We start from the raw sequence: 23,575 nt of genomic DNA, 5'->3' as shown, positions 1-23,575 counted from the left end.
ATAGATTTTAGAGATTTGTGTTTTAAAAAATGCAAACATTCGAAATTAAAAGCGCCGGCGTCTAAATATTACTTTCCGCAGACCTGTTAATCATTAGAGGAGAGATAAAAAGCTTTTGACACCGGCTTGTGATTGTCAACGTGTTGTTTGGGGGGCGCGGCACTTCGGGTCTTCTGCGTATTGATACAGGCCTAAAGCTGGAGGGGTATATTAATCTGGGTATTACGAGACTATCGTTCTGTATTCAAGGGAGTTATCAAAGAGGGTATTAAAGGACCGGAGCTACATTCTTCTTTTTGCTGATAAATATGCTCACTTTTCTCGTTTCTTAAGCGCGCGATCCGCGAATTTTCTTAATCTTTAATTCTTTTAACGCTGAAAATGTAAACTTACATCAATAACACCAGTTTAATATTTTTCTCGTATTTATTTTTATAATTAATTATTAAAATATTTTTATAAAAAGATAATTTTTTGTCTTGTCACAAAGACATGTAATTTGAATATTTATTTTGTTAATGCTTCTCCTGCAATAATGTAAGATTTCTATAGTATTCCCGTATTTATGCTTTTATCATTGGAATCTTTTTATCAACAGTTGAAAGTCTCCTCGAACTGGCATAAAAATTATAAAAATTAATTATAAAGCAATAAATGCATCTTATCGCAGTATTTATTTGCAGCTCTTACGATTACTTGGAACATACAAAATATTGTGCGACACTAGCAAACGTTATTTCGCGATATTATCGTACGTTGAAATGTAGATTTGGGAGCGAACGGTGCTGGCTTGTATCCACCGTCACGGCGACATTTTGCGTGGTTGAGATATACCGAAGTCGTGGGATATCGCGGTCTGGTGCGCCGAAGAGAAAAGGGAGAGATTGGATGTTGGGAGGAGAAGATCGGGGTGATAGTCCCGAAAGTTTTTCAGACGCGCTCGCACACGCATTACGTATGTGTTGGTAAGTCGGGACGATCCGCCAACGCACAGCTGTCGACGTTCGGTGGTGGACGATAACGGTAATCCAATTTTTCGGAATAATATTTGTCTTGAAGATCGACGACTAACGTCGGCGCGGCGCCGCCGTGAGTGTGCGGACACGCGTGCGTGTAATGTACGTGTGTATTTGCGTGCGCGTAACGCGTTACACAGAGCGCTTCGTCCCTACCGTGACGACTTTCATTCCGCCCTTTCATCCATCTCGTGACGTTAGACGCCGGCAGCCAAATTTTAAGAGGGACAACAATCGTCGAAATCGGATGTCAAAACGTTGACATTATATATTATTACGTGGATATCTAACATTAAGGATTAAAGAGTTTTGTGACAGATGAAAGGGATTTCAAAAATGCGAATCGGAAATAATTAAATCTATTACTTAATTAATTTCAAATGCATTTCACATTAACGCGACTTTAATTTAACGCTTAATTACCGGAATAATTAATGCGTTGGTATATATGCTGAGATGGCGGCGTAAAAGCAGTGAAACCAAATGTGACATGAACAAGCGCAAGTTTTAAGTTCGTGTCCTTTCATTATTATAATAATTAGAGCAAAACTTTTGATAAAAGCGTGAAATAAAAATAAAAATGGAAGGAACGGGAGAAACGCATACGTGAAACAACCATGGCCAGTCGCGCGATGAATTAAATAAATGAAATAACCCGAATATACGCGCAGCTGATAGAAGTGCTTTTAGATATTTTTCTGCAGAATATTATTTTACGTAATTTAATAACGTCGAATTTTTTTTATTAATAAAAATTTTTCACAAACGCGAAGAGAAATTTTATACCGGTGACGCGTGACAAAATTGCAGACAAGAAAAAATTTATAATTTTAGTGTAAGTAGTCAAAAGTAGTTGGTCCGTCGTTTTCTTGCTTACTGTCCTCGCGATGTATATATATATATATATATATAATGGCCATTCTCGAAAAAAAATTTCTTTATTATCAAAAGATACGAAGTAATTAAACATTTTAGCCCAATTTTGAGGACCGTTTTCTTAGTCTAACAGGGTTGTAATCAGTAAGATGATCTACGCGGAGTTGATGTTATATTTTTTTATTGTTATAGAAAACGAGAAGTATAAATTCGGAAAAATTAACTATTCTTATTAATTATTATTATTTTTAATTTATATACATTACAATATAATTTTACATAATACTTATGATATTACTTGTCGAATTTGGAATCTAATTTTATTTGAGATATATATCTGATATTAATTTATTAAGCGATAAATGTTTAATATTTCTTTCTTACAGAATTCTATCAGTTACGATATATAGAATGTGATTGATTTAATCGCGCTTTCTTGATTTAGATTCACAATCCTCGCGCTGTGTGTGGTGCGAGGTGAACTTTGCCACTTCGAAAATAATGGTTAATAGTGGTTTCGGCGAACAATCGCGGGTCGGCGACAAAAATGTGCGGCACTTCGTCGACGTCTGGCTTCGGTGCCGATTTCTCGTTTCCCGGCTCGTGCGCGAACTTTCCGAATAAAATTATCGTTAGGGAATTCGTCAACCGATAGAAGTGACGACAAACGGGCAAAGTCGAGTGTCAAGTCAGTTTCTCGCCTTTAGTGAGTTTCCGTGAGTGCGCTACGCGATTTGCATACAAAGACGAGAGCTCGAACCCCTCTCTTCGCGCACCGCGGCCATCCCCTACGTCAAGCAAAATGGATGTCGTTTTAGCCATTGTTCGTATATCGATTTTAAAGAGACGTTTTTATTGCGACCACTGCGAATTGGCTTGCGACTTTGCGGCATTATTTTATCGGTGGTACCTTTGCCACGGAAATAAGTTTATCTAACTCAATAAAACAAGAATTGCAAACAAGTATATCGATTAAGAAGAATTTAATTGTGCCACATCAAGCATTTAATCAATATTTCATGAATTTAAGCATACTTTATTTGATAATTTTTACGAGCTTAATTTATTTAATTTCGATAATTAATTATAATCCCAAAGTATCTCCTGATATTTTAGTATTTTATCCATTTAAAAGTTTCTCATTTTTATATATTTAAGTATGAACGTTAGTATTAAACAATGAATACAATTAAAATATTATAAATTCAGAATTAAGCATTAATTCAGTCATATAAATGACTTTAAAAAATGTATCAACTCAGAATTAATTTGATTTTTTTATAAAATTTACCCTATCACACGTTTAATTTTGACTTTATCAATCTTTTGTCTCATAAATTTCATTCGAGAGTTTTGGAACAGCTAATGAACATGAGAACGCCGATAAATGCTGCGAAATTTGTTTACTACAAACATGAGTAAATATCAAGAATAGCGGCGCCAAAATATCGTTACCTCGTTAATTCAGTTTCCATCATATCACGTACGTTAATTTCCTGCCCGCTGAGTAATTATGTAAGTAGTGCGAATGCCACATCCGAGCGGATGAACAATTTCAAGGAAACAATGCATTAAATTCATATGCGTCTTTGAATTACGATAAAATTAACAACACGATTTCTGGTACACGAAAATGCTTCGTCACGGTTTGTTTAATTCAATAAGATCTTATAATTATATGAGTAGTATGATTTTTATAGAATTAATTATTATTAAATCGATTTAAAGTGACTGTGTTTTTTTTCTATCGTATAAATTTTTTGTGCAGAAAAAAAAATTTATGAAACTGTTGAGAACGAAAAATAAACAGTCAAAACACGAACGCTCGGTCGGGAAACCCTTCGAAGTCCTCGAATTCCTGTGATACATTCGCTTCGACATTTCTCCAATCTGTGGAATCCCTCCCTACGCATTCGCGCGCCATGTTAGGAGCAAACCCCGTAGAGCCAGACGAAAAATCGGATCCGGTACGTGCCCGGCCAAGTTTGCGCGCGCATTTTTACGGGTGTGTGGGAAAGGGCCGGGAGGAGACTTTCAACGAAGGGAAACGCCGCGCGTCGCTCGTTCGTAGGGTCTCGCGGAACGAAAAAGACACGCTCGACTAATTTTCTCGATGCGCTCGGCTGGTCGATCGACATCGATTTCGAGTGGGCGGGAGCTCGTAACTTTACGGGAGCGCGCGGTCCGCGTCGGAGCGGCGGCGTGAAGGGAACATTTGAATTCATGACTGTCGTAAATATGTTAATACTCCGTAGCCACCTCCGTTGTTGAGAGGGTGATTTTTGAAGACGTGAGGGTGCCTTCTTGCAGATATTCTTTATCCTAAGAGGCATTGTGGACAGGCGAATTGCATCGTCAATTTAACGTCGCGGAACATGGAGAACTTGTTCCAAAGTTCAATATTTATTGTCTATTCAAGGCGCTTTTTCAATGATGCGCTCTCTCGTATTGTTGCCGGTTTACGCGACTTCTCGGTAGTGCAGTGCACAACACGTACCGAATTATGGCGGGTGATATCAATTGTAATCGGAAGAGATTATTTTCCGCGTCAATCGCCATGATGCCGGTAAATCACAGTAAATGAGAATAAAGTGAAAAATAAATGATCGCTAATGATAAAGCGATTTGGGCATTAATTTGTGCTATTGATCGATCAGTAAAGAATTCGAGCAGAATAGCTACGGTGCGGGCTTTAATATAAATATCTCCTGATTATAAGCACTATTGATCATTCATTTTTATTGACAGCCAGTAATGCAGAATTTTGCCGTCCCAAATTTGACCGCGGAACTCTAATGGATTTCGATTAGCGACTAATCAATCAGACTTATTTTTCCGTTTCATGAATTATTCAAAACGAACATATCCCGTCAAGTCGATTACATTATGTAATGCATTATACTCCGCATAATGATTTTGACGTGGACAATTTAAACTCAGCTCGCAGCTATTTCTAACGATTGATAGAGTTGTAATTGTATTGGCCATGCCTACAAATAACGCTCCTGTACCGCTAATACACTTTAGGACTATGGATTTAATGGCCCGTATTCTGAACGGATCGCTTACAAGAGCAGTAGTAGTTATTAGCGGTAGGTCATTAGACGGTTTGCGAGGCCAACGGCCGACAGGTTCGCTGAGCATGGTCGTTTATAATCGTTAGGCTGCACATTGGTGCTAATCGAATGTCGAGATAATAGCATATCGAGGCGAATAAAAAAAATCTCCCGAAATTCGGCCGACTGCGCGAGTAATTCAATTATGTTGTATTGCTGATTAATATAGTGATATTAGTACGGTAAATAATAATTATTGGAAATATTCTCTAACTGAGGTAAATGCCATCGAAATATTGCCCTATTTTCCGTGTTGACGCATACGATTCGGATTGATCCTAATGATCAATAATTGCACATATTTTATGACAGAGATAAACACTATCAAAATATTATCGTACTTGGAGCGCGTTGTTACATTTGATTATCACAATTGCATTAATTACTAGAATATTCCATCGCGGGACCGTAAACACCTTTGAAAATTTGCGAACCATTTTTAGCGGGTTTAAAATGCGACTATTTAAACTGTATTATTGTCTATTTATGGGTGGATCATCTTTCATATAACCTCAAAGGTGGACGGTGGACATAGTTAACATAATGAGCGACGGTGTTATGTCTTTAGCATTTAATTAAAGTGTAGTTCGGTCGCCATCGCCGGTCGCTGTACCTGCAGAACCACCGCCACCGCCACAATAACAATCGATTTTCCGTAATGCGAGATCCCGGCGTCTTTGATACACCTTCTTTTTTCTTTCATCCTCCACGATGACGGATCACCCTTTGTAACAACATACCGAGTAAACAACGTTCCTGTTTTTATGCGCATATATACCCGCGGATGTCGCTTTTATGTATAAAAATAGTACGTGCTTTTATCTCGGCGAACGCAGTTTGTGTCTAGAGAAGATTTTAAATGCGATCATTGGATAAATTAGCATTTTTCCGATCGCTGCGTACACATCGTTCGAGAGAATTAAGTAGGCTGCGTTAAATGTGATGCAATATTTTTTTCATTTTAAATCAGTTAACATGTGCGGTTGTACACGTATGTAAACATTAAAATTTCTATTATCTTTATTCGTGTTGCAGGTCGGAGTTTGTTGCAAAGCAACAACTGGATAAATTAATCTAAACATGCATCTAAATTAACGTAAACCTAATTAACCTAAATCTCATTTACATTGCACGACAGTTTATTACGTATTCTATCTCTGCACAACATCATATAATTACAGTAGGTTCTTTCTGAATACAAGTGTTTCCATTTGTGATTTTATCTCTGCTTAATTTTAGTATTTTAGATGTTTTCGTTATTTCAGGTGAAAACTCTTGTTCGACGAGTTAAATATTATCAATATATCTTGATTGATAACATTTTTTTAAGAGAGGGAATTCATTATTAGACACTAGAATCTTATGTTATAAAAATTGGTAGGCCTAGCAATTTAGAATTTACATTTTCTTTACTATGATGCATTGAAATTTTATATTTAACAAAGAATTGGTCCCGAATGTTAAACTCATTTTACATTTTTACTCATTTTTATATAGAATCTTATAAACATTTGGTGAACCTAGAATTATAGAATGTATATTTTCTTTACTGCATCTATATTTTTAAGGTTCTAATTACTTAAATAGCCATGGGCCGTTCCGAAAATATACGCGGATTCGTACATGCATATATATTAATTATTGCTTAAAATATATATATATATATATATATATATATACACGGGCTAAGTTGCATTCTACATAGAATATATTTCGGGACATACGCGGGAATAGGGCAGGAGTTTCGACGTGGTAGCTCGCGAAAAAGAGGGAACGGCGGAATGTACTCCTTCATCTCCATAGCAAATATTGGATCGTTGGATATATACCGAAGATTTTGGATATTGCTAGCACAACATCCCCCGGCATCGCTCTCGGCGCTCCTCGCGATAGAATCAACAGTCTTATAAGGTTGACCTCTTATTTTATTACGTCGAAGTAAGGGTATCCGAATTGCCGGCAGTCACGACTCGACCACATGTAAAATTTGTATCCTTGAACTTTTGGCCTCGCAGCGTAATTCGAAATTTTAATTTTGAAATTCTTATTGTTTTTCTTTCTGTCCAGAGAGAGAAAGTTATTTCAAAATTTTTTACTCGCGGATAAAAGAGCTGATGAGTTCTAAAGCACTCTGTATAATATTGTTACAATATTACTGTATGAATAATGAATTTATTGTTGTCTATTAAATATTGTTGCAATGTATAAAATCAAATTGCAAACATATGCATTGAATATTCTAGTTATTTCTAGCCCAACGATTAATTAGGAAAATTATTTGCAATATAGAATATCGCTTGATTTATGGCACACCATTGTCGGCTAATTAAGTTCTCTTGTTAAAATAGCAGGTATCTGTTTCGCGTGACGTGGCCGCGGCTTAAGTAGAACAATTAATATTTGGCAACCGGCTGCATTAGTGTCGGTGCGTTAATTAATCCAATTTAATAGGGAATCACGCTTGTTAACGACGCTGTATCGCTGGTAATCGACTATTTTTTTCCGCGCTTGCACAAATACTACGCGCGGTATCGCCATTTGAACAATGGTGATTGCGCGCTAGTCTAGATATAATTATTACCGCCCGCAGTACCGTTCGCTCGTTACGCATTCATTTAGCGCAAGCTGATGTAACGCAATACCGTGTATCGCCGATATTGTTCTATCCGCACAATTAACGTAAAATATTACACTTGCCCTATGGTGCACTCGGCGATTTTGAGCGGAATTTATGCCCGCGATGGCCCGAAGGTGCATTTGTAAAACGCACAAAACCGAGCTTTTTTCAGTAAGCAAAGAACGATTCTGGCTGCACGAGTAAGTGGACTAACGATTCATTACGTTTTCCAACTATCACTGTCATCGACAACCGACGATTTCAAAGTTTCAGTTTTATGGCAAACATTTATCAAACGCGGTGAGCGACTTTATTCGCACGATCGATTAGATTTTTCTAACATTGTAAATCCCTTTGCGAGTGATTCGTAATCTTCAGCGATCCGTAATCAAATTCCTGCGGCTTTGTTATTTCGCGAGGCGAATACACTTTCCGCATAGATGAATAAAATCAATGTTATCGGTGGGAGAGCCAGAAGAGACGATAAATCGCGTTCGCGCGTCGTCTTCCGCTCGCTCCGACACGTGTGGGGTGCGCGAAGTTCCGGGTTCTTTTTTTCCAGTGCATGACTCGAGAGGTCATCGCCTTCCTTCGAGCATTTTTTTTTTCCACATCTGGGAACCACCGTCCCGAGAAACGCCTTTCATCTCGCGAGCCCGTCCGGCCCGGTCGTGAGCGGCACGTGACACGATACAGAATGCACTTTTGAGCGTGTCCCCCTCCAGCAAATTGCAAATTGATTTCTCTCGTAGCCATTGTCCGGCCGCCGCGCCGATTCCGCACGAGTAAACCCTCGGTGCGCAAAACACAGTGTCGTCGTTCGTACTCGATAATTTATCGGCTTTACGGTCGGAATGAAAGTGCGCGCGCGCGTAAAGTCGGAGAAACGACGCAATATTAGAACTGTCGGGAACTGCATTTATTTCCCTCCCCAAGAAAACGCGTTCTGTCAGATATTATTTGTCTGTGTGTTAGCGCGCTTTCATTGAAATATTGCGCGACTGTTTATTTTAACATTTCCATTGCGGCTGCTCGCAGGGAAACGCGCGGCGGAATAGCATTGACATTTTTGAACGTGGCCGGCTAAATATTTGCGGATGAATGTATGCACACAATTACCGTCAACTCGAGATTTTTTCATTCGCACGCCGCTGCGCCGCGTTGGGCGACTTCAATTTTTTCCAATAAATGATTTTTAGATTGTGCGGATCGCCTATTAATGTAATGAACTTTTATGCAAATCATTATTGTTTACTCGTAGCATAAAAATAATCCTCGTATAAAAAGGTTTGTTCCGTGATGCTGATATTGAGCCTTCCGGTTACCCAGGAGAGAGAGAGAGAAATGCGGATAATGAATCTTTGGATAGCGTGGCACGGGTTAGAGGTCCTTTGATATTCAAGTAAATCGTATCTGCGTCGAGAGCAGACAAAAGCTGGCAAATAAACGATCCTTAACGCCGCCGTTGAAATCGTTAAAGTGTGCCGCGAGGAATTCGACGAAATCGCGGTGGAAATGTCGGCGACGGTGAACTCGAGCCTCGTCAAATGCAGATGAATAAATAGCTTCTTGAAGTGACACGAGAGGGGAGAGAAAGAGAGAGAAAGAAAGAGAGAGAGAGAGAGAGAGAAAAGAGAGGGAAAGAAAAAATGCACACTGAAGCAAGGGATGAACGAGAGAAATGTGTAAAGTCCGAGAGAAATATTTGCTCGCCCGCCGAAAGCGCATCGCGAGACACAAACGATTATCAGATTTTCGGTGTAAACGCGGAATGTGAGCATCGATCATTGCGAGAAGAGCGATAATTTAAACGGTTGAATAATCTTCGAGCGACAGTCGCATTTTTTATCCCCTGTCAGAGAATACGACGCCAAGCACGATCCTCTTCTCCGCTTTCGAGACACCTGTCTGCTACACCTTATCGAGAGAGAGAGAGAGAGAGAGAGAGAGAGAGAGAGAGAGAAAGAGAGAGAGAGAGACGGCGTTTCTTACGTCGCTCTCGTATTTGCTGCAAAATCGGCAAATTTAAGCGGAATACTTGAGCGATGAACTGCGCCTCGATCCCGTTTCACGGAAGTGTTATTTTGAAGCACCGGATGTTGTTAACTTTTCAAGGCATGATTATATAAAGAACATATCACCTGTCCAATTTGCTATAATTATTTGACTAAGTTACTACCGGTAGTAGTATTATAACTTTGTCGTGAATTATTTATTTCGCCTTATATTGAACATGTCAATCAACGAAAAAAAAGTTTTTTTTATCGCTTAGAGAAGTGGTATATTTTAAATCTTTGATCTAGATTTTCTCCATAATAAATCGATAGCTTTTCACATTAAATGTGAAAAGAGTTAAACCGTACAATTTTGTTTCTTCCATCTGGGTCTCTAATTTTACTCGCTTTACTAAGTAATCTTATATGGCAAATAACTGCATGATCCTGTATGCCGAGCCAATTTTATTTCCTGCCATTCTATTCTGATCCGCAAACAGGCCACATGCAGATTACACGGCGGTGCATTTTACAAATTTATGAAGTCCGGTGTGAGGCATACGAAACGCTCCACGACAGGCGGTGTATAGTCGGTCGACGGGAACGCGAGGAAGGCAGAAGAGAGGAAGGATGCGGAAGAGGAGAGAGAGAGAGAGAGAGAGAGAGAGAGAGAGAGAGAGAGAGAGAGAGAGAGAGAGAGAGAGCGGACGGAAAGGAAAGAGAGAAGTAGAGTACAGTATGAAAATATAAGGACTGTGGGATGTAAAGACTGCGAATTCTGGGGCTTTTGTTCTTTTGCTTCATTCTCCTCTGCCCTCGCGCACGAGGAAAATTCACGGGCTTAATGGTCTCGTTTATTATTTCTTATACCTCGGCCGTCCTCTCTGTGAGGGTCCGGCCAAAAAGTCAGCTACTTTCCACCCTCTTGCACTACTTCTTTAGTTCTCGGTCTTTCGTAGCGGCGGACTCTTTCTCTTTCCTTCCTTCTGATGTATATCGACCGAAAAATGTACCTCGCGGCTCGCACATCGAAGTATTTTATATGTCCCAAGTTCCCGGGTGTATTCATATTTTTCTTTCGAACGATTAATCGCAAATTCACGTGCGCGGGATCGCGAGCGGTGAAATGTATGATTGTTTAAAGGCGCCCCTTACGAGGAAATAAAAATTGAGTTACGGGCGAAAGATTGGAACGAAAAATGGGGAGGCCGTGGGAACGGCAAAACAAGACAGTGAAGAAGAACAAGAGCGGAGAGTGTGTAGCAATTTTCCGGACTATTTGACACCCCTTGTGAATAACGCGTGCGGGAAATTTTCTGTGCAATTACAGATTTTTGCCTCATTATCGGCTCAACTTATTTTGTTTAACTGAATGCACGCGACACGGTTACATTTTCGAGTAATACGCATAAACACGGGGGGGACTTTAGAAAAGTGAAAAGAGTCTTTGTGAAATTGTTTATTTTAATTTCCGAAAATCCCGGATCGTAAAATATTGGACGTTAGTTTTAAAATTCTTTTTGAATAGGTTTCGAACAGAAATTTTCCGTTGAAAATTATTAGAAGCAATTCTTCTATCGCCATAAAAATTGTACAAATGCTTTTTATTCAGAAGCTTTAACCGTGAAAAAATTATTTCCCGCGTTAAATGTTAAAAAAAAAAAAAAAAACAGAAAAAAGAAATAACTAGTTGCAAAAAGCTTATGTTTACGTTTGCTATGCTACGTTGATCAACCACGTTGACCTAAATTTTGTATTTGGAAAAATGTACAATTTTTCCGTATAAATTAAGTATAAAGAAACCAGACAACGCAGTGTACAAAAGAAGAGCATAAAGCGAAAGCGAAAGGAGGAAAGTCCGGCAAATCTCCCAGACGTTCCGAGCGGTTCCGGGAGTAACACAAAAGGAGGCGAGCGAGCCCGAGCGGCGCTACCGGACGTAAAATATGATGCTTTTACATCGTGTAGAACAGGCTGCGCGAGCACACGGCGCCGCCTTTAAATTTCAGTTCGGGGATCGAAGAGCCCGCGTGAAATCAAGCGAACGATTCTGCAGTATGCAAATACACCGCGAGGCATGTATGTGTAAGCCGAGTTTAGGAGAACAAAAGAGATCAAGGGAAGGACGGAGAAAGAGAGAGAGAGAGACATCAAGGAGAAGAAAGAGACGAGATAGAACAAAGAGTAAGAGAGAAGCGGAATAAGAGCGAGTCGTCGGTCGGCGGGGGATGAAGGCGCGGAAGGTGATCTCCTGAAAAATGGGGTCGTAAAGCATTCCACTCATATCGTATCCCACCTTTCCAGCCCTCCTCTGCCCCGTGCGTCCTTCCGCATGCGGCGCGCTCGCACACATATTCGCTTTTCAACCCTTTCCTCCTCCGGCTCGGCGCTTCTATAGTCGCGAGAGGAAGGGAGGGAGGACGGTAGCGGGGGTCGCAGAGGGCGAGGGAGACGCCGATTTTTAATTTTCGCGAGATTTTCATACCGGTAGAACGGTACCCCTTTGTCGCCCCTAAGAAGGATCGCGAGCGACGTCGGATTCTTGCGAGATGGAATAATGCGCCCGGGTTGAGCTGGGTTTTCTTGGGAGAGACAGGGCATAATGGTCTGGCCTCCCCGTTGCGGGATGCTTTTGCCGTATATTGTTTGCAAAGCATGTCGTAAGATGCTCAGCGCACGATGAGAAACTGTCGTACCCGTGAACGCGATCGATACGCGGTCTGACGCGCGAGTCTTGTCTTGATAACGCTATTATAAAGTGTACGACCGCGGTTCCGAAGGCTGCCGAACAATGATATCGCTTACTTTACGCAAGACTAATGAGAAAATATCACGCATGCATCCTTCGGATTAATTTCGAGTTGGCTTTTCACATTCTAACATAATTCACTTTCAAATGCACTAATTAATTACTTAAGTTTGAGATATAAAACAATTAGAAAAAATAGATTTTAGATCAGTACATTTACAAATTGTGTCAAAAAACTTGTGGGTGAAATGTGATTTGCTGGAACTGAGATGTCTTGCGCAACTTGAAAAATCACAAAGCATTCAATACATTTTAATGCGCGGCTTGCTTGGTAGTGCAACGTTTGAGGGATCAGAACAAGAGTTTTTTTCCTTCCGACTCAGCGCGGCATATACATGTATGTATGTATATATATATATATATATATATATATATATATATATATATATATATATATATATCTCCATCAGTGCGTCTGTGGTTACGATCAAGCACGATGGTGAAATTTTTTCCATTTCCAGTTCTGTTTTTTTAATGTGAGAGAAAATGTGATTGTGCAGAAAGCGCGGCACGCGCAATAAAATATAAGCGCGGCGTAACAGAATAAAATATATAGCTGTAATAGAATATTACCGGGATGCTCAAAACGTAGGACAAATGGAGTGTGCATTAAAATATACATTAATACTGTCCATCGCAGCGCTGAGCTTCATGCACTAAGAATGAAGAGTGCTAAATTTACCAACAACCGCATTATCTTATTCATATTCTTTTTCGTGGAATCAAGCAGTCGGAAAAATGATATACACATTATAGAGAAAGACATAATGTTTTAGAACAGAATATAAAAATGCTTCGCGTAGCCTAGAAAGAGGAAAATGCTGATATTCAAATTTCAGTCTGTTCTGTTAAATTTACATTCGCTGTCGGCTCGGCTTGACACGATAAGACGCTCCGCGACTGCGTTTCCGAGTCACTCGATGGAAATGTCGGGAGTCGCGTCGACCATCGGAACGTCTTTTCGCCGTGAAGCCGTTTAGGAAATGTCAATCAACGTTAATCACCCGCGCGATTATCCGCAGGGGGGAAGACTTCGTTAGAGCAGCGCGATTTCCTGAAACTTTTCCGATACCCATCCTTTACGTATCGTGATGGAGGACCTTCAAATTGAAGCAGAATCGATATTTTTAGTCTGGCATTTCGCGTACGTGCACATTTTTTATCAAAACTATAATGACATTAATTGAGGACAATGCATTGCAAAATATGTTTCAAAGTGTGTAACTTGATATAAAAAATACTGTCTAGTATTTGTCAATAATTGCGAGTGATTTTTTTGCTGTAACGCGATATATAAAAATGTTATAATATTCTCTAAAAATCTGTAGCAAAATTACTGTCCTATGCCGCATAACTATGTTCATTTTACAGTGCGCATTTCTTTTTTATGTAAATAATGCGTAATATATAACACATTAAGCGTCTTACTGTTCGCTCAACGAGGAAAATAGTTATTCTAAGAGCCCGTATCGCATATATCTCGCTAGTCAGGCAAGAGCTAAGGAGGCTGCGCAGCGATCCATTCAGAAAATACGCGACACCGTAGTGCTTACGGTAGCAGCGCTTATAAACCAGCTACGCCAACCGCATTACCGTGTTGCCATCTCGAGACATGCGCATTTCCCAACGGCGGCGTCTCGTCTTAAAGAAAATGAAGGACGTGATTTATTAACGCTCTCCAAAGTTACCGCTTAGGCGCCATAATGGCATCGCCGTAATTATTCTAAATCAGAATTATTCAACGAGGCATTTCTTCGGCTTCTTGCAAATAAGTATGCGTTAGCGTATCCGCATAAAATCTACGTGAGGTTTTAATTTAAAAATCGCAGAATTTTATCGGTTCGTGTAACATTTGAATAACCGGCGAGTTTTTTTTAAATTCATTTCTCAATTGTCATTAAAATTTTCGGGACACACATTTGTAAGTGAAAGTACGTTACAAATGTCGGAATATACTCGAATTCCAAAAGAGTAATTCCGAGGTTATTGAAAGTTGCAATATTGAAACTTGGTAACGAACGGTTAAGCGCTCGAATTATACGCGCTCCGAAAGTTTCAGCGCGTAAGGACGCGCTGAATGCGCGCCAATTCGTAAGTTCGCGACCGTGGCACGTGTCTCGTTACCCGAGGTGTCGTCGGCGCACTCGTATCCCGTATTCGCCGATAACTCCGCGAAACGTGGACGTGACTTAAATCGCGAATCGCTCGCCACAGCGATGATTGTGCAGTTCGCGAATAAAAGACGGCTTCGTCCTTGGATTGCATCTCTCTCTCTCTCTCTGAGCTTTCGCGCGCGGCTGCGAAAGAGCGTGCGACGGTTCGCGGTGCTCGCACCTGTCGTCCCCTGTCGTTTAATAACTTAAGCCTATTAGCAGGCGAATGCCTTCGGTCCCGTCCCCGAGGATGGCCTCTCCCCAACCCTCCTCTTCTTCTTTTTGCCCACAGGAGCCACGCAAACACTGCTTTTTTTTCGGTTGGTTCGCGGGAAAATACTCAATTGCTCCCTCTTCTCCGTTTTTCCCGGCGCGCACGACGCTTATTAGCATCCGGAGAGTGCAAATTATTCGTCGGTTATTATTACCGCTCCCCCGCCTGGTTCTCGGCGTCGTCGGTAATGTTTTCCGCGATTACCCGCGGTTATTATTATTATTTAAAGAGTGTTTGGCCGCTTCTTTTCCGCGCGGACGTCATTTCGCATCTTGCCTTTTATTCCCCGGCCTTTTTTTGCCGGCGTATCAGCTTCTTAGATGTAATTTACCTTTTTCTGTCGCCTTTCTTCGCAGAAGAGAAAAACTAAAGTTAACTTGAAATATATATTTATATTTACCGCACAGAGGAAAGAATAAAATGAATGAGTTTATTAATTAAATTTAGTGTACTGCTTTAACTAATCAATCATGCGTGGGAGAGAAAAATGTATTGTTAATTGCGCGATATGAACTAGGCGTTGGCAGGAAAAGATTTGTCAAAAAGTCATTTTACATTTTCCGGGATTGCCACCATTTCTTTCTGCGCGCGAACATTATTCTTTTGGTAATAACGCGGTCCGGGAAAAATAATCATTGTTCCCTTTTGTCTTTTTTCTCCCGTGTACTGCGTTGATTAGCATTTGCGTAGTAATTTACTTTTGTGCCTCCACTACATACGCTCGCTGCATACGTCCACGCGCGTTTTTTCCTCGAGTCTTTTTTATGAATATTCGTCATCGTTAGTTAAATTATTATCGTTTTATAACTCCGCATTTTTCTGTTATATTTCCAATACGCCGTATAGTCGAAGTGCCACTTTCTTTAATTTTGGAGTGTATGCGGCATAATAAAAGATAATATTTTTCCGTCTCAATAATAGCTTTTACGTTCAAATGTAATTACATAAGAATGTGTGAATAAATTATCGCAAGATAAAAAAAAATATATATATATATAAGAGAATATTGATAGGCACGGTTTTACAATTTCTCATGTAAAATTCGGCGACGAGCGCGCTAAAGCGGAAACGTCTTTACGGGACTTGGAGTAAATTCCGAAATCGTTCGCGGCAGATTGACGGATGCGGTAAACGCACTCGACTCCGTAACAACTGCGAGAGCATTCCCCCGGCTTTAAGCTCGCCCGGGATGGAGAAACGTCGCGGAATTCCCACGTGATAAGGCGATTACTCTTTCTATTTTTTCTGCTAAATTTATGCCATCACAGCGCCGCGCCGCCGGCAGCAACAATATTTTCGTTGTGCCACGGGCAGAAAAGCAATTATCGTGCGGTGCGCGCGCGCGCGCGCGCGCTTTCTTGACGCCCGGGCTACAAAGCGGATAAGGATCGGAGCTGATTTCCGGCGTGGGAAGGGTTTTACGGTCTGTCCCGCTAATTGAGGCGGGCGCTTTCCCTCGCGGATGTTAAACACGACGAGTAATGGCTTCTTACGCGAGTCTACACGATCTCGGTAATGCGCTCGATTGACGTTCGTGCTGTCTAAACGTTATGTGATTCTCCCCCACTGATTCTCTCACAGCGTGTTCCTCGCGGCAATGTAGCCGTGGCGTTAATCCCCGTGCAAATAAAATAAAATGTACATTTGTGTTTCCACATCACGCAAAAATGGCTGGGCTAATTCTTTTGTACGTTCGCGTTACGCAAGTACACTTTTATACTTCTCCATACTTTCGTCTCGCTTTTTCTTCTCGCCAAAGGCGCGCGTTACGTCCGCATTGTCCTAAGTGCATAATGTGCGAAAAGTGCAGGCGAACAGACCTATTGTTTAAAACGATTTGACTTAAGAAGTGGGTTACGTGGTGCATACAGAATTCTCTTTGAAGCTCAATTGCTCTTTCCTTTTTATAAGCGTCTTGCTTCTCTTCTTTTTAGTTGGCGCAATTTTGCGGCCGGGCTAAAGTTTCGCGAACAAAGTAAGTCCTGGAATTTTAATTTTTCCAAGTGATCGATTTTCGTTTCTTCTTCCTCTTTCGAGAGAATTTTTATTTAAAACGTAAGAAACGCAGGACGCTGCGAACAGTTGATAATTCCCTCGCCGGCAACGGCGAGCGGGTGTGACTTATTAAAAATGGACACGAATGCGAAGCGCGAGCCGGCGTTGCTAGTTAAAAATGAAACATTGTCTTCTTTTCGCGAGGCAGCGCGAAACGTAATTCGTACGTACATAACGCTAGCGCGGCAGCATTGACAATGGAACGAGCTGGATTATGTATATCTTGTAACAGAGGTGCATCCGCGACGGCATGAAATTTACGACAGGCACGCCGACGCCGGCGGCGCTCGCGCCGAGTGGATTTTATTTTTGCTCGCGCTTGTAACTAGGAATTTATTCCGGATTTCATCCGTTCTGGCCGGCTGCGCTTCGGAACAGCGAGAAGAGTTAGCTAGGCGTGTATATGCGTGTGTGTGTGTGTGTGTGTGTGTGTGTGCGTGTGTTCGCGTGTCTCTCTGTATACGCATGTATGCAGGAGAGTACAATCGAATTATCAGCAACCATGGGGAAATCCTTTAATACCGGCACACGAATTTACCCTTCCCGATCGATTAATTCCCTATGAAATCACCGGTCATCCTCGTCGCGGATTAGGTCTCGGGCACACACGCGTACATCAGGCCACACGTATAGCCGCGCGCACAACCGCTACGGATGCTACGGGGCCTGGTATGCACGGTGCATGCGGTGCCTCGATGCAAAATTAACGAAGAAGTCCACGCCCGAAACCGAAGGGACGATGCATCCTGCATAATCTCGTTTCACCCGCGCCCGCCGTAGATATATCCGCGCCCGCTCGCTCGAGGCTCGCGCTCGTTTAATGAAGTTATAACATTCAATGAGAAGTTATGTACGCGATCGCGGGGAATTTGTTTCGCACGGTAACCGGTTCCGGCCGGTCTCGCGGATATTTGATTATCCGCTTCTGCCATAGTGGGAATTCGCTACGGGAGGATCGTGGATATATATACATACACACAAACACACACACACACACATACACACACACACACACACCCACATACCTATATATACCATATATATATATATATATATATATAACAGCTTGTCTCAGATGTCGAGCACTCCGAATCGCAACCGCTGAAAGTCGAGTTACCTAACAAGAACAGCAGTTATTTTAGTGCAGTGGAATCGATACCGCTTCAATTGCATGTAAATATATATACGATATACATATATACCCGACTGAAAATTGAAGAAACTTTGCAGAAGCTGCACTTTAGCCATACAAATGGAAAAAAGCACCTAATGACATTTCTTTAACTAAATTAAATCTAACACGGACGGAATGATTAAGTGCAATCCGGCTTTTACTCGCTTTATATATTCAATTATCACTTATGTATCACAATAATCTCGATCTCGAGCGCAAGCGATTTGACGAATCGTCATCGAGATTAAGAATATCCCGGGTAATCATTAAATTGCAACAACATTAATTCGGTTCTCTCGAGAAAGTTTCGACGACTTTACGAGAGTCACAGACGACGGCTCGGAAAATAAAATCGATAATTTCGCCCGTTATAAAAATCTCTGGCGACGTTTGAGAAGTTCGGGAATATAAACCCGGTAAATTTACAACGCTGGATACAGCGCGAATAATTAAACGAATCGACTGGCCCCGACGCGGTCGTAAAAGCGGAACATTATCGCGTCTATTCGGCGAAAGTCACGGGAAAATCGACGCCAGAACGCGCGCGGGGAGCGAAACGGAACGTCGGGTCGTTATGCCACGCGGGTGTGGGTGCGGGTTTTGCGCCATAACTGCGCGCTGTGCGCCTAAACTGTGTGTATGCGTACGAGAGCGCGCGTATTGTACGCATGTATGCGTGTGTATCAAACGAAGAAAACGAGTGGCAGGAGGATGAGAAGGAGCGGCCGCTCTTAGGAGACGTTCTAACCAAGATAAATTCGTGCGATTAAGGATAAAAAGAGGCGGTAGCCGGCCGGGCGATAAGACGATGAAGGGTAAAAAGGGTAGAACGATCAGAGGGAGGGAGAGAAAGAGAGAGTGGGACTGATGTGGAGGGAAGAGCGTCGTCGATGCTCAGCCGGGGGCTTCGGCGGAAAGAGAGAGAGAAAGAGAAAGACGGCAAAAAGGAGGACGCGCGAGATGAAGAGACGGAGAGAAAGACGGCGCGACGTGGCTCAAGAAGGCGAAGAGGAAGAAGCGGGGCGGCGAGTAAATAAAATATTCAGGAAGCCCCGGAGCCCCGGGCGTTTGGTCGTGGATGCCGGGGGTGTCTGCTCCAAGTGGTGGTCGGGAACCGCCAGGCGAGCGAGGGGGGAGGCGCGGCGGGGTTGGGAACTGGTCGGACGCCCGTAGACTCGATGGGGCTGAAAGTTCGGCGGGATAAACGGACCGGTCCAGACGGAACCGCTGGCCGCGACCGCGTATAAAGGAGGAGGGAACGCGGCCCGGGCTTAGTTTTATCCCGTGGGATTCGATGTTGCCCGAGACCGAACAGAACGGGCGGAGGGGGGGAAGCGCGTGCTCACCTGCGTCGTGGCGCGGCGTTTGAGCAACGGACGGTTGCACCTGCGGTTCGAGACCATCTTGCTCTTACCTCGCTTCGCTGCCCGGATCGTCGGACGTCTCGCGAGACGCTTCACGCTCTGGTATTCTCGCGATTCCATAATGGAAATTGAGCGTATGCGTTTAGCGGTATACACGAAGAATGCCAACGTATACCTCTTTCGCGTAAAATGGCGAGTCTCATTTTTTATGTATAATAACGACGTATTTCTCTTCTCTAGCTTCTTGTTTATTGAAGAATTTTGTTTCTTGGTAGATTTTGCTACACACAAAAAATAGGATTTTTTAAATAAATATTTAAATTTCTAGTAGAAAAAGATAAACGCACTAACTTTTCTAAATACGTTACGCACAAAGAAAATTTAATAAAATCAAGAGCTAATATCTGGAGTGCATATTTTTCAAATCGCGATTGCGTGTAGAAAAATTGCAATTTCTAAGTTTGTTATCTTTATTTATTATTTTTATAGTAGAAAAAGCAGAAGAAGGCAAGTTGATAAGTGTTAATAAAATATTTTGTCATTTTTTTGGATATTAATAATCAATTACGCAATGATTAAGAACAAATTGTTGCTCTCGAAAAAAATTGATCGTAAATGTATTAAATTGATCGCCAGCGACATATCAGCTAATTCTATAATCCCGAGTTCGTATCTGCGGCAGGATTTCTCGACTTCGAATTTCACGCGAAGCTGCCGGCTTAAAGCGCCCCGACACGCCACCCAGCCGTCTTCGATCGTGCATCTCCCTTCGACTTCGCCCTCCTATATAAACACTTGGAGAGAGGTAGAACGTCGCGGGGTAGAACGTCGGAATGACGATCTTTCATGGGAAACATAGGTACTTCAATGCCGCGGATTCGAAGCTACCGACGGAATTCCGAAGATCAACAGAACTTAATGAAACATTAATCGAAAACGCGAAGATTAGACACTCGCGAATCTTCCTACAAGTGTCAGAATCACTCAGCGAGCTGTTGAAATCTCCAGATTTAGCGTATTAATAAATATGTCAAGGATAAATATGTCGAAGATTAATTGACTTTAACGATTATTATTTATAAACTAAGAATACTCGTCACACATGTGTCGTTTAGATACAGATTATAAAAATTACCGCGCTTTCATTCTGCATTTTATTCAATAAACAATTTATTTTACACGTGTAATATCAACAAAATAAGAAATAATAAAAAACTTTGAATAAAAAGACGAGAAAAATCAAATCTTTCATCATTCGATAAATGCATTTACAAGAAGAACGTAAGAATAAATCTTCACTGTAGCGATGTAGTCCGTAAATCTATATCACGCGCGTTCTGTTTTCGCCTCTAAAATGTGCAACTATTTTGCGAAGTCACTTTTCGACCAGCTTCGAGTAAATATTGTATCGGAATGGCATGGCGAGAAGAGTATTGCGGTCTCTCGCGGGCAACTTTGTTCGACGTTCGAGTTTCCGGCTCAGGCCATGACTCTTGGTGCAACCGCACGATCTCGTCTGTGGTCACGAGTGGGATCTAAATTAATGGATTGGATACATTTTCTTGTAAACGACAGGAGGACGGACTATTGATCTTAAGAAAATACGTCCGACCCGCGACTCTGCATATTTCATATCGTATCTCTCACTTCTGTCCATTATTTATTGATTCTGATTAAAGTAGAAATGTTAATTTCGATGAAATAATTACGGGAACATAAGATGTTAAAACATCACATTTTCGGATTATTACATTTATATATAATCGCCGCATTTCTTACATTTCATTTGTTTCATTCATTATTGAAGCATATTAGGAACCCTAGAACTCTACTTTGGGAAAGACCCAAAGTGTATCAATTAAATATCGATACTATATATAATTTTACAGAGATTTCTTCTTTATTTCACCGAAATTTACCAGATTTAGTCGAGTTTAATTAATCAACTACCTTCTTTCGCTCTTTCCTCACGATTTATGATGAAACTACTATTTCTAAAAATTTTCAATCATTTTACGTTGGAAATCATTTCGTGAGACGATGTGAAAGTGCTTTCGTTACATTCCGCAAGATATATCTGTACGTAGGATGACGTACATTTTCTCGTGCGTGAGAAGTGAGCATTCTCGTTGGACTTAAAAAGGGCGCTGTCGACTGCTGTCGACTGTGGAATGATTCGACAGTATAGCGTACGGTAATCTGCCGTGTCACGCGGCGCAGGGGAATAGAAAGGTGAAAGTATCGGGGTGGGACGAAGCGAACTGCCGAAGGGGTGAGGCGGAGTAGGCATACCGTATATAATACAATGAGGATTATAATAAGCCGGGTCGCGCGCCGAAATTTATTTCGTTCTCCATTAATAACGGCACTCCGGATACCCCGAAAGGGCCAGCGTAACCGGCACCCTTTCGCCACGCGACACTCATTATTGCCGTCGCCAAGGGTGGCCCCTCGTTCTCAGGGTCTATCCATTTACTCTTGAAACTTCAGCTATTATCTTAAAAACGATCTTGCCCCACTTTCGTAAGAATGTGAGCCGTAAACTTTTTGATGAAGCTTTTAAACGAAGATAATCTTTGTGCTGAATTTTTTATGAAGACACATGGCTCAAAAATTCATATTGTTTTATTATTGATAACTTATTCGACAATTGACCTCATTTCAAATCCCACCAAAAAAAAAAAAATTGAAACACATTTCTCAACCGTGTAAAATATTTCTCGAATTTCGAAAAAAAAGTAAGAGATTGTGTACACTAAATTCTATACAATGTGATTCTTCAAGACGACGTGACTCGAGAAGCTTTTGCGATTGTTAATAATACGTCGATAGGGTCGTTATCTTGTCTGTTAATAATCCGATCGACAATCGGCTTCGTTTTGTGAGCGGCGCAAGTGCCTTCCCGAGAACAGATCTCTCATTAGTGCACGCCGATCGTTTCGCGTTTCCGCAACTGGCGTATCGTGGTCAACGCCGCTCATTAGAAGCGCTTTTACTTCTCGAGTAACGTTCAATCGTCTAATTAGCTCGTCTGGCCGGCCGTCGTGCTGAGAGATGCTCAATGCAGCATCCGACCGCACTTTCGATCGATGCCTCGATATTTCGTCGCGGTAATTTAACGTCCGCAATGATTGCACAGGTTCGTTGTCTGCGCGAGTAATTTCGCGTCACGCCGTCTTTATCCGAGCGAAGCTGCCGGATACCTTGGAGAGACGAGAGGACACATTTAGGCGGTGGGACAATAGCGCAGCGCGAGAGTCAAGTTGTTGAACCGTAATGTCGATCGCGGTGCGCTGCAACGAACGTGCGCCCGTTCGAGAGGCGTTGATTGCGATTACTCTCGCGGGTAATTATGCACCGTAATGTGCTCGCGAAATGTAAACGTTCCGCCGGCCTGTTACGGCCAATCCATGCGTCGCGTATCTCCGACGCACGATAATAACTCCGCGCGGCGAGTGGCTCAAGTTCCAACCGATATGGTTCTTCGCTTCATTTGCACGCGCGCGTGTGGACATTGGATTCGGCGTTGATTAGGCGGGTCAATTTAGTAATGATTTATACTAATAATGCTGATTAGATATCTTGCCTGTAAATTTGTTCTGCGACTGTGATGCTCGTATTGGGTGTCGGACTGCATCTCTGGAGAATATAATTCGCGTGTGTCGATATTCCAATATTATCATCGCTGCGCATTCCGGCGATAAAATAATTCGTGCAATTAACGAATGCGCAAATAAGCGGTTGAAGGAAAAAAAAAAAGGTAAATCCTACTCGAAGCAACGTTCAATTTTATAACAAATTAATAATGCGTATTATGCGATACAGATTAATAATGCAATTAATAATGCAATTATAATGCTCGAGATGAATAATCCTCAAATGTTTCCCGAAATATCTGATAAAAAAAATCAGAGCACGGCTTTACGTATCTTGAAGCCGCTTTAGGACAGTTGCGAGCAGGCGAACATCTCGGTTCATTCCGATTGTATTATCACTTTTCAAGTATCTCAATGGGACTAGTTCATTCGGCTGCTTACGCCTCGTTAGCACCGAATAGGGAGCAGCATTATGAAGCAGAATATATATGTTATGCTTCAGTGGAATGAAGTGTTTGCAGTCATTCAGAA

The 23,575-nt window shown here is 41.7% G+C and overlaps 2 protein-coding genes across 18 annotated transcripts in view; one reads left to right on the top strand and one right to left on the bottom strand.

Moving 5' to 3' along the window:
• LOC105671809 (very long chain fatty acid elongase AAEL008004-like) overlaps positions 1-23,575 on the bottom strand; it is a 334,136-nt gene that overhangs the window by 86,288 nt on the left and 224,273 nt on the right. The gene's annotated exons all lie outside the window — the stretch shown is intronic.
• Positions 1-23,575, top strand: part of LOC105671805 (uncharacterized) — a 252,615-nt gene that overhangs the window by 30,004 nt on the left and 199,036 nt on the right. The window lies entirely within an intron of this gene.

Source organism: Linepithema humile, chromosome 6 (genome assembly GCF_040581485.1).
Source record: "Linepithema humile isolate Giens D197 chromosome 6, Lhum_UNIL_v1.0, whole genome shotgun sequence".
Taxonomy (NCBI): domain Eukaryota; kingdom Metazoa; phylum Arthropoda; class Insecta; order Hymenoptera; family Formicidae; genus Linepithema; species Linepithema humile.
The sequence above is the reverse complement of the archived record's forward strand: the minus strand, read 5'-3'. Positions and strand labels throughout refer to the sequence as shown.